The following is a 15,830-nucleotide window of genomic DNA, read 5'->3' as shown; positions in this document are numbered from 1 at the left end:
AAATTATAATGTTGGGGTAAAACAGATAAACAACCACACATGTGCATCACTGATTTAACTTAAGGACTGATTTTTAATATGCAATTAATCAGTAAGTCTGTTTTTTTCCATATTCCATCAGTCTGCTGCCATTAAAGATTAAAATCTTTACATTACAAGTGATCTACAAAAGAAAACTGAATTGGTACTTGGTGCCCAATTTTTGTTTTTCTGTATATGGATAAAAACATTTCCATCATAAATGGATGCAGAAAAGGTATTAAAAAAAAACTGCCATAAATTAAATGTCTAAAATTCAAAATTTCCTTGGAGTGGGTCCCAAATCTTCAAATGAAATGTACACCCGTGTTAAAATAAAGTATCTGCGATATCTTCTAAAGGTGTCTCTCAGGGTGATTCATTTATATATATATATATTTTGTTTTCATTATTTTAGATAAAACAGGGATAATAAAGAAAAAAAATGTTGCACAGAAATTTGGCAGCAGGCAGAGATCCCAATATGGCTGTGGGGAATAACAGCTGCATGTGCAGTATGAGAAATTTTTCCAATTAGATTTGACGGCTTGATTTTATTCCTAAGGCAGGGTGGTTGATAAGTGTATAACAGGTTAAAACTACAAACAAGGTGTCATGAAGAAAAGTGCTATGATACATAATAGTTTTTTTTATTTGTTTTTTACACTGGGAAAATGAATGATTCGTATTGAGCTTAAATCTTTCCAAAAAAGTGTTTGCTGGCTATATTTATTTAAAAACTCGAAATCGACAACATACAGGCGGATTTATTCAACGGTGTTTTCTGCAGCTCGCTGTAGGTGCATTAGCGACACCTTGAGGCCGCTGGAGCTAACTGTCCAGGTTAGCGAGCCGGTGGCTAACTGGTAACTGTTAGCTTTAAGGTTAGCCTTCCAGCCCCGTTTGCAGACACGTCCACACATACACAGTGTCTGCTGCTGGATACTCAGACACATGCTGGACTGCTGGCAGGAGAAATGCTAGCTACGAAGAGGTCTTCCACCAGTTTCTTTACATACGCAAATTGAGGTAAGATGTCTCACATGATCCCTGTCAACGCTGTCATCCACAACGCTTCCACTTCTCTCTCTTTTTTTCTTTCTAAAGTTTTTGCCAACGTTAGCCAGCAGCTCTTGTTAGCAGTTAGCTAGCAGGTTGAGTTAGTGGCTACGACTCACCGAGACCAGTTTAAATGGAAGCCCTCACACGCGTGACTGATGTTTAATGCACAGGGGAGAGTGAACAGGATGCTCCCGAGCTGCCGTGGAATGAGTTTGTCCTGGCAAGCGGCATAAGGCGGGGAGCAGTGTATTGCTTTTAATGGTCTCCATCATGAGTCAGTGTTTAACGGTGACTCCAGAGTTCAGAGCGACCGTTTGCCAAGTTTCCTCTTCCTTCAGGAGTCGCCTCTGTCAGGGATGCTCTTGAAGCGAACTTTGTGTTGCTTATTGTTTTGTTTGTTTGGTTTTTTAAAAAGAAATGTTGAGCTTAGTCTTGCGGACCTGAGGTGTTCACCTCTGCTGGGCACTCGCAGCGAGCTCAGGGTTGTAGTTGGCATGTTGTGTCTCCATGCCTTCACAGCAGCCGGTGGATTCGTCTCCTGTGACTGAGAGCTGAGCAGCAGATGGAAGAATGTGCTCTTTCAGAAAGCCAGCTGGCCCCGGCTAGAGAGGGCAGGAGAGCCTTTAGGCACAAATAAGCTGGTTGAAGAATTCGTGTGTGTATTCGTATATAAGGTGAATAGTCATGACAAAAAGCATGGGCGTAAAAGGTTAGTTTGACAAGTTCAATACGGCATGCCGGCAGCTGGCTCTCACCTTCCCACTGCTTTTTGTTGTACAATAAAGGATTATTATTCTATTCTATTCGTGCAATGAAAGGTGTTAATGCTCCTGCTGCTGCTGCTGCTGAATTGGCTGCCTGACAAACCGTAATCCTCCCTGAGAAGTCTGGAAAGGCATCAAAGATTATTCTCTTAAGTAGGGATGTAGCAGTCCTTAAACCTAGACCGAAATCACGATAGAAACATCCACAGCATCTTTCGGCAATTCCATCTTCCTTTTACCATGATGACTGCCTGAGCTAGTAATTCCAGCGCTCTGTACTCCAAAGCAGGATATGGGGTATGAGAAACTTGAGTAAATACAAGATTCATTTTTAAATTGTGATTTTATTTATTAATGGAAGAAAGTCAGCTGGCCTCTCCCTTAGAGATAGGGTGAGAAGTTTGGCCATCCGGGAGGGGCTCAGAGTAGAGCTGCTGCTCCTTCACATCGAAAAGAGCCAGTTGAGGTGGTTCGGGCATCTGACAAGGTTGCCTCCTGGGTGAGGTGTTCTGGGCATGTCCCACTGGGAAGAGGCCCCGGGGCAGACCCAGGACGCGCTGGAGAGATTATATCTCTCGGCTGGCCTGGGAACGCCTCGGTGTTCCCATGGACAAGCTGGAGGAGGTGGATGGAGAGAGGGAGGTCTGGGCTTCTCTGCTTTGGTTGCTGCCCCCGCAACCCGGCCCCGGATAAGCAGAAGAAGAAGATGGATGGATAGAAGTTAGCCAAACCTCCCTGGCCCTATGTGGAGAAAGTAACTGGGTCCTTATAATTAACCATAACCCATTCTGATCTACTTGAGCACTGAAGGTATTTCATACAACTTGCCTTCACCGTATTACTAAAAGTTTGAAAGGTACAAAATCACTGTCTATAGACGGGAAATTGAATCAACTTTTGTGGAAGATCATTCGTATCTCAATGTCTGGATAGTATTGGTGTTGAACGTTTGTTAACCCTAGAACACTAACCTATGGTTTTGTAACAGTATCGCTAATGGTGGGTGTATTTTACCTGATGATAAAACATACTTCCCATCAAGAAAGTGCAACAACACATGACAGATTGAAGTATTTTTCTTTTATTTCCTGCTATACAATGTCTCATAAAATTAAAAAAAAAAAAAAGGTTTAAAATGAGTGAAAAATTAGGGAATCCTTGACAACAACAAAAATCCTAAAATATTATTAATAATAATTATAATGATTAAAAAGCAACTGTATTTCGGTTATTTTTTAAATTATCATTATTATTTTCTCAATTGGCTGCAAGTAATTTTAAAATTGTTTTAGTGTTCTAAAACCTTTTTAATATATAATTCTCAAGCAGGACACCCAGTACTTGTACCTGTTGATCTTATACCGTATTATTCGGACCATAAGGCGCACTGCCGATGAACAGGTCTGTTTTCATACATAAGGCGGAACGGATTACAAGGCGCATTAAGCAAAACAGTCAGATAAGTCAAACTTTACTCAACTCATTCTTCTTGCTTCCTCCATTTCCATACCATTGATTCATTAATGTTGAATTCTCTTGCAGCTGCTCTATTCCCATGTTGTTGCAGTATATTAATGACTAACCTCTATTGTGGATGGATTATCTCAGTTGTTCTCCTGACTGAAGTTTGGTCCGTTTACAGCATCCTGCCATGTGATTGCATTTGTCCCTAACCATCGGGAACCCTCACTTTAATTTTTATCAATTGGAAAAAAGTTAGCATTTATCCTCCAGCTTCACTGTGTTTATGTTATGCTAACATAGCTGTGTCACTAGCGATCACGTAGCACATCATTATGTACCAGCTAGTCTAACTTCAGTAACCCTACAAACGTCACTGCTGTTTAGTTTTCTCTGTCCATTTATGTTGGAAGTGATAGCAGAGCTGTACGGTTTAATTTTTTCAGAAATCTCTCAGTCAGAACATGCTATATCATGTTTAGGTGGAAACTAGTGCGCTAACTTCCTGCTAACTTCTAACTTTGTTAAATTTAATAAATTCTGTTTTCATGGATGCCTGGATGTTAAACTTAATTGTTACACCTAATAAAGCAGCAACACTGATCATTTTATTAAGGATGAAAGAATTTAGACAGTTTTTAACTCTCAGTGATGCCGCAGTGTTTGTTTGACTTTAGGACCTGAAGCGGACAGAGCTTCAGACCCAGATTACTCAACGAGGCTCCTGACTATGGTAGCCATAATGCTCCGACAATTAGTGATGGGTCGTTAGCAAACGAAATGGCTCTTAGAGCCGGCTCTTTGACGTGAACGACACAAGCCGGCTCCTTATCGCGAGCCGTCACGTGGGGTTTTTTTTCTCTCAGTCTCTCTCTCGCACTTTTTTTCGCTTCACTCCGCACGCGAGCCTTGTGCTTTACGCTGGGCAGAGGGGGGAGGGGCGGTAGTTACACTCAGTAGCATAGGAACAGAGCCGGAGGGAGAGAGAAAGAGAGCCAGGCACAACAACATCACATTAGAAAGGTATAGTAATCATCCACAACTATTTTCAGTTGCAGATGATAAAGGATTCAGAAAGTTTATTCATGCAGGCCCATATGACAGAGAATATGCATTAGTGATGGGATTTCCGGCTCTTTTTAGAGCTATATGTATATGTATATATGTATATGTATATGCTTTAGAGTTTGTACGTGCTTTGTCTCTAGTGACCATATATAAACATATATAAATAAAACCACCTTTTTTACATTAGTAATTCCTTTTCTGCATAATTTTATATTATTGTTAATGATTAAATAATTAAAGCAACAAAACAACCTGAAGAGCCGGTTCGGAGCCGAAAGAGCCGGCTCTTTTTAGTGAGCCGAGCCGAAAGATCCGGATCTCTAAAAAGAGCCGGATCTCTAAAAAGAGCCGGAAATTCCATCACTATCGCTGAGCGTTATGTGAGTGCGTGTGTAAAAGCAGCAGGATATATATTTTAGTTCTGCTGAGCCGGAAATCCCATCACTACCGACAATCCATCAAGTGGTCGGCTTCGTAGCTTACCAAAGTTGTACTAAAACAATTTTTGACCGAATTTTGAGCTCCGTGTACCACATATAAAATCCGTTCGAGGTCAGTAAGCATAACCAAAACTCATACATGAGGTGCACCAGATTATAAGGCGCACTGTTGATTTTTGAGGAAAATTTAAGGATTTTAAGTGTGCCTTATAGTGCGGAAAATATGTATAGTGTAATAATAGAGAGTATAATATTTGTAATTAGGCTAAGCAGACATTTGAATACCGTTTTGGTATTTTATTCTTTACTTGCTTTCAGGACAGTTAAACATTACCAGGGCTCCAAATGAAATAATAAGGCTAATATGTCTTACACAGACACCTAATTATTAATTTAATGTGGCCTTTCATATTCTCTTGTGTCTCAATAATACAACGGTACGCTTTTACTATCACTCACAGTGCTACTTTGTCTGCAGCATCAAAGTGGCATCAAAAAAGAAATACGTAAAGGGCTATTTTTCCCAAAGACATCTATACAGCTAGGCATTAGGGGTGTGCAATGTAGCCCCAAAAGTTATGCCATGATACTTCAAGAAACTTTGCGATTATATGTGTTAGAAAAACCCCCATAACAATAAGTCAAATATAAGCACAAAATTACTCAGTGTTTCAGTAAAATTGTAACATTACTGCTTAGCATTTAAGTTTAACAGTAGATAAAATAACTTTTCAGTAGCTTCACAATATTGTGTATAATGAAATTGAAATTGGAAAATAATTTTAGCCCTGGGATGTTAAATCTTGGTTCGAGCTTTTTAAGCAGCTGCTTATATCCTAGTCTACTTATCTACATCAGTAATTTCCATCCACCATTTATTGAAGTTCTGACCATTACTTCCTTCCAGAGTTGCTGGTTTCTTCTATCTGTAAGGGAAGAAATGCAGGTTTAAAGCACATCTGTGTTGGCTTCCTTTGCAAACCCTGAAACTATATCCCTTCTTTAAATACAGTCTGTGGTTTAAACCTCCTCTTTGCCAGAGTCAGCCAGTCAGAAGAAAGTTGGCTTAAAGGTAGAGTAGCTAAAATGGTTTGTTTCAGACAGGAAAAATTCTCAGTGAGTCAGACATTGGTGTCTTCTAAATGTGGTCAAAGAAAAAAAAAATCATGTCAAGCCAAACTGGATATCTGAACATGGGTTTTGTATCTCTTCAGCATATCCTCATTTTATTAGATTTAACTAATGGCATACATACAGTCTCAGCTGGCTGTAAATATTATTTCATTAAATTTCACAGTGGGGACGTTGAATGGAACTGAAACCCCACAGCTACGATGTGCCCTCGTCATCGTGCTGTTACGTATCTGAGTTTGAAATAAAAAAAATTCTGCAGTCAGTTAGAGATGATAACACACAACAGCTTGTCATGCTTGACCTTTTCTTACAGTTGATCTTATGGGACACGTCATGCAAGGTGTTGAATTGATAACACAGTTTCACTTCCTATTCCTGGCTGACACCAGTATATGCTTATAATATTTCTTCTTATTTCCTCCTTTACAATGAGAAATAAGAGCTTGTGGGATTCTCTCCCTTTAAACTGGCCAAGGTGCTTCATCTAATCTCCATTTAGTTAGCTGTCACCCCTCATTAAACCTGTCCTTTTGCATCTTCCTTAGGTGATAAAAGTGAATAGCAATAACTTTACAACAAATCCCTTTTGTGGGTAGGAAAGCGAGACAACATGTTATTTAGTTGCTCTATGTTTTGATAAAGGGTGTCTTATTTTATTATAGTGTTCGCTTGAATATAAAAAAAAAAAACCTGCATGACTGCTTATAAAACATGTTGTATACAGTGGAATAAACCCTAATTCTAAACTTTTTAGAGAAATATTTTATTACAGTGCTGCTGATTTTGCTGTGACTAAATCCTCTGTTTGGATGAAGCCAGGAAATCTTCTGTGAACAAAAACAAAACCTCCTGACAAAGATAGTTTCTACCAATTTTATTTTTAATGCATATTCAACTCTTTCAAACTTGGTAGCTTGGTAAATATGCAGGGCACACTAATCAGCTCTGCTGTTTGACTTTCCTGAGAAGGTCAACAAATGTTACTATGACTTTATAGCAACATTATGCAGAATTGTCTCACAGTATAAGATGCATGTTCTCATTTTTCTTTTTCGTGATGACGAAACATGGTGGTAATAAATTGCTCTGTTAAGCAAAAGTAAAACCTGTGTCTCATATATAGTATACCAAACTCTCTATTGAGGCATATTTTAATGCAGATTACACTGAATTGAAGCTCATGTTGGCCTGCTCCTCACTGTGTGTGTTAGATGGCAAAACTACACTATTGTCTGCTTTCAACAAGCTCGTGATTTGCTTATGCAGACGGCTTTGTGCAGAGTATCTGGTTCATTAATGATAATTTATCCAACCACTTAAGTCTTTTCACACACACGCAGCAGCTCTCACTCTATCTGGACCCAATGGAGGCTCTGCCAGCTTCTTTTTACAGAGTATGTGTGATCTCAGACTGTGACAGTGGAAAATAATAGTCAGGTCTTTTACAGCTAATGAGTGGGGGTCGTGTCAGTTCCCTCGCCTAAACCAATGATTGGTGTTTCCAGAGGTGTCTGAATTGGGCAATTTCCTGTTGTTTGCCATGTGTGAGAAAGGGAATATCCAACCTGATTCTCCCAGAAATCTTCAGAGTTGATGATTTCATAGATTGCTTGGGGGTACATGCGCGGTAGGGAAGAAAAAACTTGGACTAGTGGTAAAATAAAGTCACCTAAAATATAGACTGATGGACACATGCCTTTTTTGTTGTTGATTACTAACCAATCCACAATGTACAAACAATGGTAATGAGGACTGCCCTCACCAGTAAACTGTTGAAACTGCTGAAACACGATTAGTCTTGACCTCCAGAATGGGCACTGTCATTTTGATGCACAGCTATAATACTCAAAATGTCAGAGTATAAGAAATTGAAGTTTAAAGGAAAGATTTGCATACCATTTTTTTGATTGTGTAACATTGCTTACTAACCCTTAGTGACCAATGCAGCAGAGCTATAATTGAACAATTTTGTGTGGGGAATACTTGCAGGCTGATAATGTGATAAATTGTGTTTGGATTCAGACACATTCTTCAGGGCATTTTTCCCAAGCTTCATATTCCCCAGAGAAATAATAAATGCATCAGAAATAAAATCTCTTTGAAGACTGAATTTTTTTCCTACTGTGAAAATGTTTCAAAAATGTCAGGCTGGGATAGAGAAATGATGATTCTATACTGAGAGGAAGGTCCACAACTCTGATAACAACAAAAATACATCAAATATGCTCTTATATATGTTTATTTATTTGGACATATGTGTAGTGAGAAATTAGACACACACACCTCCATTCTACTAAACACACTAAACACTACAGCATAAAATCAAGTGGTCTCAGATTGAATGAAGAATATAAGAAATGCTCTGAGTCAGCTGTGCGATGTGACACAGGCAACCACAGCACGCATTCACCCCAAAGCCAGATCAGACTGGTCAGAAACCTTTATTTAGAACCTGTGCAGCACACTGGTAACATGATCTCAGCCAGAAAAGTTAGCTCTACCTTTGACAGAGCATACAGCTCCGCCCTGCCTGAAAAGGTCCACAGGATGAGTGGTTTTCTACACAGGGAGAACTTCCACATCAGAAACCCTTAATCACCCTTTAGACTGAAGGGTTATTTGAGAAGAACACTTCAAAGCCTAACAGCTGGTTGGTTAATATCTGACCTTCCATGTCTATAATTGCCCCGGCCAAATGAGAAAAGTCTTTTGGACTGTTGTGTAGGTACACTGATGAGGGAAATGCAGGTAAAATCCATTGTCCTGTATGAATCCACTCAAAGAATTTATAGCAGTCATGAAGGAAAGGGTGTGATGAAAGATGTCTGTAGGTAAAGAGAGTCATAGAAGTTAAAAAGTGTTTCTGTTTTTTGTTTTTCTTCCCAAAGTTGAAATATGGACTCCATCTCCCGAACTTGCTGTAGCTCAGTAGACGGAAGTCTTTTCATATTTTTTGATATCAGTATGTAAAATGGAAGTTGGACTGTTTAGATTTTAAGATACCAGCCTTATAAAATACACCACTTAATCAACTGTGGCCACAATCATGTTATACTGGCACGTTTGTGCAGCAGATGGTGTTTGCAGCAGTTCAAGAAACTAGCTTCTGTGTAAACAGGATGTAGTGGTGTGATAAAGATACTACATACAAACAGATAACACATACAGAAGATGCCGACATATTAACCACTTGTATTTGTGGTTGGTTTGGTTGATTTGTGCATTTTCTCAGCATAGCTGGCTGAATAATGAAACATAAGAACAAGAGCACTGAATTCATGATTTGGGTCCAGCATCTAAATGTTAAATAAACTATTTTATTATTTTATTTTTTATTATACTACTATTTGCTACATGCCAAAGACAGACGTTTGTCAGAGAAGACTAACAGTCACAGTACGACAACATGAAGCAAGTGATTATTTCCCCACCCTCTGTTCCTCTTTCTGACTTCCTATTTTACATACGGAGACAGTTTGATGAATGACATGGCATGTGGTGTGTATTTAAATGCTGTTAAGGTTTGACTTCTTGCATGTATTTGAATCTATGCAAACTGATTAAAATTAGCAAGATTCTGTGTAAAACTAAACACAACCATCTGAGAGACTCTGCAGTAATGAACCTGGGTAATGCTCCAGTCCATGTCATAAATTGTCTCAGTGCGACGAGAGCTTTTCTCTTTTTTTAGTATAGTATGTTGCTAAGAACTGTACAAACTAAAAATATAAATTGAGAAATTTAATATTAATTGTTTAATATTACATCTGGCCTAAGCCTCATCTAAATTATTATTATTATTGTTATTATATTACAGTCTCACTATCTGACTGTATCTTATGGACCTGGGTGAGACTAACAGCAATTCAGACAAGCCCCTGTGATGAAAAAGAAATCAAGGGACATGGCTACTCTGTTGAGGATAGGGTCACTGAGGCACCACCATGGAGCAAAACCTGGGAGATGGGTGCTACAGGAGAGACCATGGTGGCTGGGCCCATAAGGTCTGGCTGAACACAGTCTGAAAGCAAGACGGGGGGGGCATTAGGCACTGTGTTTGCTTCTCCTCTTCACTTCTCTTTCAGTATCAGTGCTGATGTGGCGATAGTATCTGGTGACAGCTATCAGTCATGAGAATACTGCTACTCCTTATTGGTGGGCATAAATAAAAGTGAATGCATGATTTTGCAGCAGGGCGCGAATCAACCAATGCAATGCATCCAATGTATCTTGTAATAATTGTTTTGTTTGTCCAGTATCATAAAAATGTCTGTTTCATTTTTCTGTTGTGAAGATAGCTAAGATTTCTTTAAGTCTCAATGTCCTGTTGACCTTCCAGTTTCATTTATCAGTGCTCGTTATAAGGCAAGGATGGTCCTGACTCTAGATCAGGTCACACAAAGTATTTCTGACCCAGTTAGCTAAACATATCACTGCATTTGAACAGTGACCATGTGTAGGTAATGAAAACTACACTGTCCGTCCCTCCTGTCCCATGTGAGCATCTGGTAGTAGTAGTTGGGGACATGGTTGTTTAAAAAAAAGACTCTGTTGTTGTGTGTTTGAGCCAGTGGGCACAGTCCATATCTCATACTAGCTAACTTGAAGTTCTCTAAATTAATTCTCATCAGGCCAGAAAAACCCAACACTTCCTATTCAACTTATCATTCAAATGGTAAATTTGATATGCTGGATTGATGGTGTGTCAACTAGGGCTGGGCCATATCATACCGTTCACGGTAATACCGGTATAATGTTGGGCAACGATAAGAGAATGAAATATCGCAATAGAATATGGGTAAAACGCGGATGCGCAGTGCCTTTATTTTCATACGCACATGTTAGAAAAAGCATGGCGGTGACGGCGAATGAGAAGGGCGACAGCGGATCATGGAATTAAACAGACGAACCAGAACTGGTTTGTAAAAATGCTGCAACTTCAGTGGTGTGGAACTGGTTTAGCTTTCGTCCGTCAGATACACAACAAAGCACTATTTTTGGTAGAGCATGCTAGCGGGCCGTCGTTATTACCGTGTTTTTTGGAAAATACGGCACACTTATAATCAATCCTTTGATTTTTCTGAGAATCGACAGTGCCCCTTATAATTCTGTGTGCCTTATGTATGAATTCTGGTTGTGTTTACTGACCTCGAAACAATTTTATGTGGCACACGGTGCTCAAAAATCTGTCAAATGTTTTAGTACGACTTTGCTAAGCTACGAAGCCGCACCGCTTGATGGATTGTCGTAGGATTGTGGCTATCGTAGGCAGGAGCCTCGCGGAGTTACGTACTGTGCTTCAACATAATATTACCGTATTGTGTGTGTGTATAACCTCTTTTTAAGTTTTGTGGATATTATACATGGTTGTGCTGAGGATATGTCGGCCAATTTCCACTGGAAATGTCTTTTGGTTAAACTGTCAGCAAGGAATTTGCACTGTTACATTTTTATATAACTTTAATGCACATAATAAACAGCTGCTTGTTTAAGTGAAAATACATTGATGTTTTTTTTTGTTTTTTTGCACTGATAAAGTTGTGGAGTTGTAAAGTATTTTGTCTAGTATCGATTATATCATCAGTTATATCGTTAACGCGAATTTTCAAATGTATATTGTGATAAATATTTTTGGTCATATCGCCCGGCTCTAGTGTCAACTCTGCAGAAACGTTGAAAGGATACCAGCCATGGTTGGAAGGTCTTGGTCTCGTCCTAAAGTCTGCTAAGCTAAAAGAGGGGGTGAATCCTAATAGGTGTTAGATGCATTGAACTAACAAGGCTTATCTGCCCCAATTCTGTCTCAGACACTTTTGGGATATGTACTTAATTCTTTTTATAATTAGTTCTGCTTGTAATTTTTAAAAAATGGTATATTGGTGGGATGGCATATAGCATATGAGACTCAGCCACCGAGGTAACATTGTTCTAATGTTTTGGTTCTTTCTAATATTTGTCTTGTGAAGCTCATACTTTTTTTCACCTCATTATCAACACATTCAACTCTACCGGAGCATCCTTCTCCTCCTCCTTTTATGCTTCTCCTCATTTTCTCCTGCCGAAGGATGGCCACACTCCTCTCACGCTTATTTCAGTTGCTTAGCAACCAGAAGGAGATGCTTTTTTGGGGTGATACTTTGTGGTGGAACCGGAGGCGAGGTGAGGTGTGTACTGTTCAGGAATTAATCGCTCATGAATGCAGTTCCACTGAAGAGAGGCCGTGTAGAGCACTGTTTAAAGGAAAGCATTCATTGAAAGATGTCATTGTTCCTTTAGTCAGTGCCTGACAAGTGTTCGAATTACCATTGGTTGGGTGAGCTAGGCTACCGTCAAATAAATCAACCAAATGAAAGAAAACAATTCATGTTTTTGTCATTATTCTTATGCACTTGTTTCATTTGTTCTTAGTACAAGAGTCCCCCTGCCTTTTACTGTCATTTACAGCTGTGCTAGTTTCACTTCTCTCTGTTCTGTTTCACTACCACCATTTATGTCTGTTTCGCTTGCACAAAAAACAGAGGAAAGTGAATGGAATATGAAGTTTTTTCATGTTGACAACACCACTCTACTTCACTGTAAGCGTAATAAAGTCTCCCCAATGAGTGCGAATCATTTAAAGGTGTTGGAGACATGGCAGTTTATTACAAAATGTGTAGTTTTCATTAGAACACTAAAACTAGAAAATGCATTTTCTCAACAAACTGCAGTGTGAATGCTGATAGCTGAATGTTTTGAGCTGAAATGAAATAATTGCTAAATGTTAAATTAAAAATGTTGAATGAGCTGAAAAACAGAATTTTTCACCTGAAAACAAAAGTGTAGAAATGTTGAAAGCTGACATTCACACAGAAGAAATTGAAAAGTAGCTGAACATGTTTAAAATGTAGATAAGAAAAAGCTGAGTGATGACAAAACAACATTTGGAGTCAGAAAAAGCTCCCAAAATACATCTGAAAATAAAATGCATCTCTATGGATTACTTAGAACATACTCCCATCACTTGGATCCACACAGTTCAAAAAGTTTACATCTTTGGGCTTTGAAAGACAGCCTGTTGGAAAGAGAACAATGATGGCTACGTTTTGAGGGTGAAATGATGGCTGTAGAGCACAGGTGTCGAACTCCATGTCTCGTTCTGCAGGTTTTAGATGTGTCCTTGATCCAACACAGCTGATTTAAATGGCTAAATTACCTCCTCAACATGTCTTGAAGTTCTCAAGAGGCCTGGTAACGAACTAATCATTTGAATCAGGTGTGATGACCCAGGGTGATATTGAAAACCTGCAGGACACCGGCCCTCGATGCCTGCTGTAGAGCAAGCACTGTGCACACGGTGGCAGTCGAAAGATAAGTTTTTAAGATGAATCTTGGCAGTGACAGACAGAGCTCATTAAGCAGGCAGGTGTGAGCCACCTGGGGTGGGGTGCCACTCCAGCCAGTGGCACCCCGCACACACACACACACGTGCCTATCTCCTGCTGGTTTAAATAAACAGAAAAGTGACTCCGAAACAAATGCTTCCCAATAGGGCTGTTCGATATAACAATATATATCTGATGACGATATAAAAACGTCTATCGTTTCATTTTACGCTATCGTTTGTTTCGTGGTGTCGCAAAATAAATGGTTTACGGCAATATTTTTTCATCATTTTGATGGTCACTGTAGTGGCTATATTAAATTCTTAAAGTTCTCTCTTTCTCTAATATTTTATATAACCACACTACGGACGGACAAGCGCCTGTTTTTATGCGTTGTCATTAGCAACAACGACGGTAAGAGCATCGCGTGTCCGCTTGTTTATGTGCCACATAAACCTTTCACAATAAAGCTCAAGATCTTGTTGAGACTTTTCAAAATAAACTGAATCACGTGAAAGAGCAGATAATTTACGGATGAGAATTAAAAAAGAGCCGCCAGGTGCTAAAAAATAAACCTTAGACTCAAACGTTAGAACAGGCTTTTCCCCGCAGCACGCCGTGTAATAAATACTCACAAAGAAAATGGCGGCCTTTACAACTTATGCCTAAAAATGTATAGTTTCATGCATCGCTTAAAACACTCGACTCCAGGTACATGACGCGCAGCTGGAAACACTTCCCGCAAGACGAGCTGCCCGAGATTCACATAATTTACAGAAAATGTTACATTTTTGTGATTTATATCGTTATCGGGACGATAGAATTCTTATATTGGGATATGAGATTTTGGTCATATCGCACAGCCCTACTTCCCAACAGAAAACTACAAGTAGTATTGACAAAATTCTTTCACTGCGAGCGCCAGCAGTGTCCAGTCTACAGAATTCTCAGTTCTCATGTCTGTCGAATTTATTATATGGACGTGGTGTTCTTCTGATTTTCAGACAAATTTTGGGAGCCATTTTAACATTGGACTCTATGGAAAGGTTTCATGGAGGAGACTGTGCATTGGTGGCATTTATGAAAGAACCATAACATCCATTACAATAACAATAACATTGGATGAAAGAGGGCAATGGTGGCGATGTTTTGAGGGTAAAATGATGGTTGTAGACCAAACGCTGTGGACAACGCAGCAGTTTAAAGAGAAGATTTGAAGATAAATTTTTCCCTTGCTCCCACTCAAGCAGTTGACCTGTCTCACTCATATTAACATTCTGTCCCATACACACCCATTATAAACTCTGAAACGGGTGAAAAAAAGCATGAAACTTAAACTGGAACTGAAGAAAAAGTATAAAAGATATTAAAAAAGACAAATACAAGCTGAATAGTTCAATGTTGTGGCTTCATTTTATAGTTTGAATGGTGTCTGTCGGTCAGTGTATGTGGAAGTAGAGTTAAAAGAGGAGTAAGTTGAATGAGAATTTGAAGATTCTCCCATTGAAATACATTGTAAATGTTTGTTGAATAAAGTTGAATAATTAAAAAAAATATAAAAGTTAAAAATGAGAAAAATGCAAGCACACACGTCTAAAAGAAGAGGAATCTAACAGTGGTTGAATGTTTTTTCTAAGTTGAACAGTGTTGAAGGAGATAGTGTACAAAAAACATACGTAAGATGAAAAGTAGAAGAACAATACTGTGGATGCTTAATCAGCATCCACACTAAATGAAACAAAAATGGGAGCTGAGAGGAAACAGTAAGACACACAAAATGTTGATGTAAAAGCCCAGCTGCAAGACTTCCGTATGGAAAGAACCTCAAGTCACTTCAGTAAGTTTTTGCTTTGTTCTCCATTTCTTGAAATCTAAATTCTTTAACCTCCTAAGACCCAAACTCCTTCTCTTTGCTATTTGGGCTGATTGGGACATGATGAATGTAAAAACAAAGAATGTTTGTTTAGCATGCCAATACCAGACCTTGCTGATCTGACATAAGAGCAGAGCACGCTGCATGTTGTAAAGTCCCAGCTTGCTTCCCCTCACCTCTCCAATTACACAAGGGGCAGCTCTCTCAAGCTGCCCCTTGTGTAATTAACAGAATCTCAGGAGTCTTTATTAAGAGTGGAAGGATTGTCAGTGCACTGCAAAGCTTGTTCATCTTATCAAGTCTGCTCTGTTTCTCAAAACGTTGAATATTTCAATATAAGATAGAGCTTACTGTATATGATTATTTGATTTACTTTAAAAGTATGAATCGGGGGGGGGAGGGGGGGACGGACGTACTGGGGTTGTTCACTATTCTCATTTTAGCTCAGTATGAGAGTCATTTACAGCTGTGTCAGATCAGTCAGACGTGGCATGCTGTTGCAATGCTGTTGCAGGGTCCATGCTCAAAGATGCTGCTAATCAGACACCAATCAGGCACCTGATGATCATTGCCTAGGGTAGCAGAAGATTAGAGCAAGAGCCAATACCAGATTTGGGAAGTTTTTAATTTGCACAGCCTAATTGTGCTG

The 15,830-nt window shown here is 39.2% G+C and overlaps 1 protein-coding gene across 2 annotated transcripts in view; it reads left to right on the top strand.

Annotated features, from left to right (window-relative positions):
* The first annotated feature begins 63 nt into the window (after positions 1 to 63).
* Positions 64 to 15,830, top strand: part of LOC146515012 (suppressor of tumorigenicity 7 protein homolog) — a 57,892-nt gene continuing 42,125 nt past the window's right edge. For both annotated transcript variants that reach the window (XM_085165248.1, XM_085165247.1), the window contains exon 1: positions 64 to 1,047. The gene's annotated coding sequence lies outside the window, so the exon portion shown is untranslated. The remainder of the gene's footprint in view (positions 1,048 to 15,830) is intronic.

The sequence above is a fragment of the Neolamprologus multifasciatus genome, chromosome 7 (assembly GCF_963576455.1).
Source record: "Neolamprologus multifasciatus chromosome 7, fNeoMul1.2, whole genome shotgun sequence".
NCBI lineage: Eukaryota > Metazoa > Chordata > Actinopteri > Cichliformes > Cichlidae > Neolamprologus > Neolamprologus multifasciatus.
Note: the sequence above shows the minus strand (reverse complement) of the source record. Positions and strands in the feature narration are given on the sequence as shown.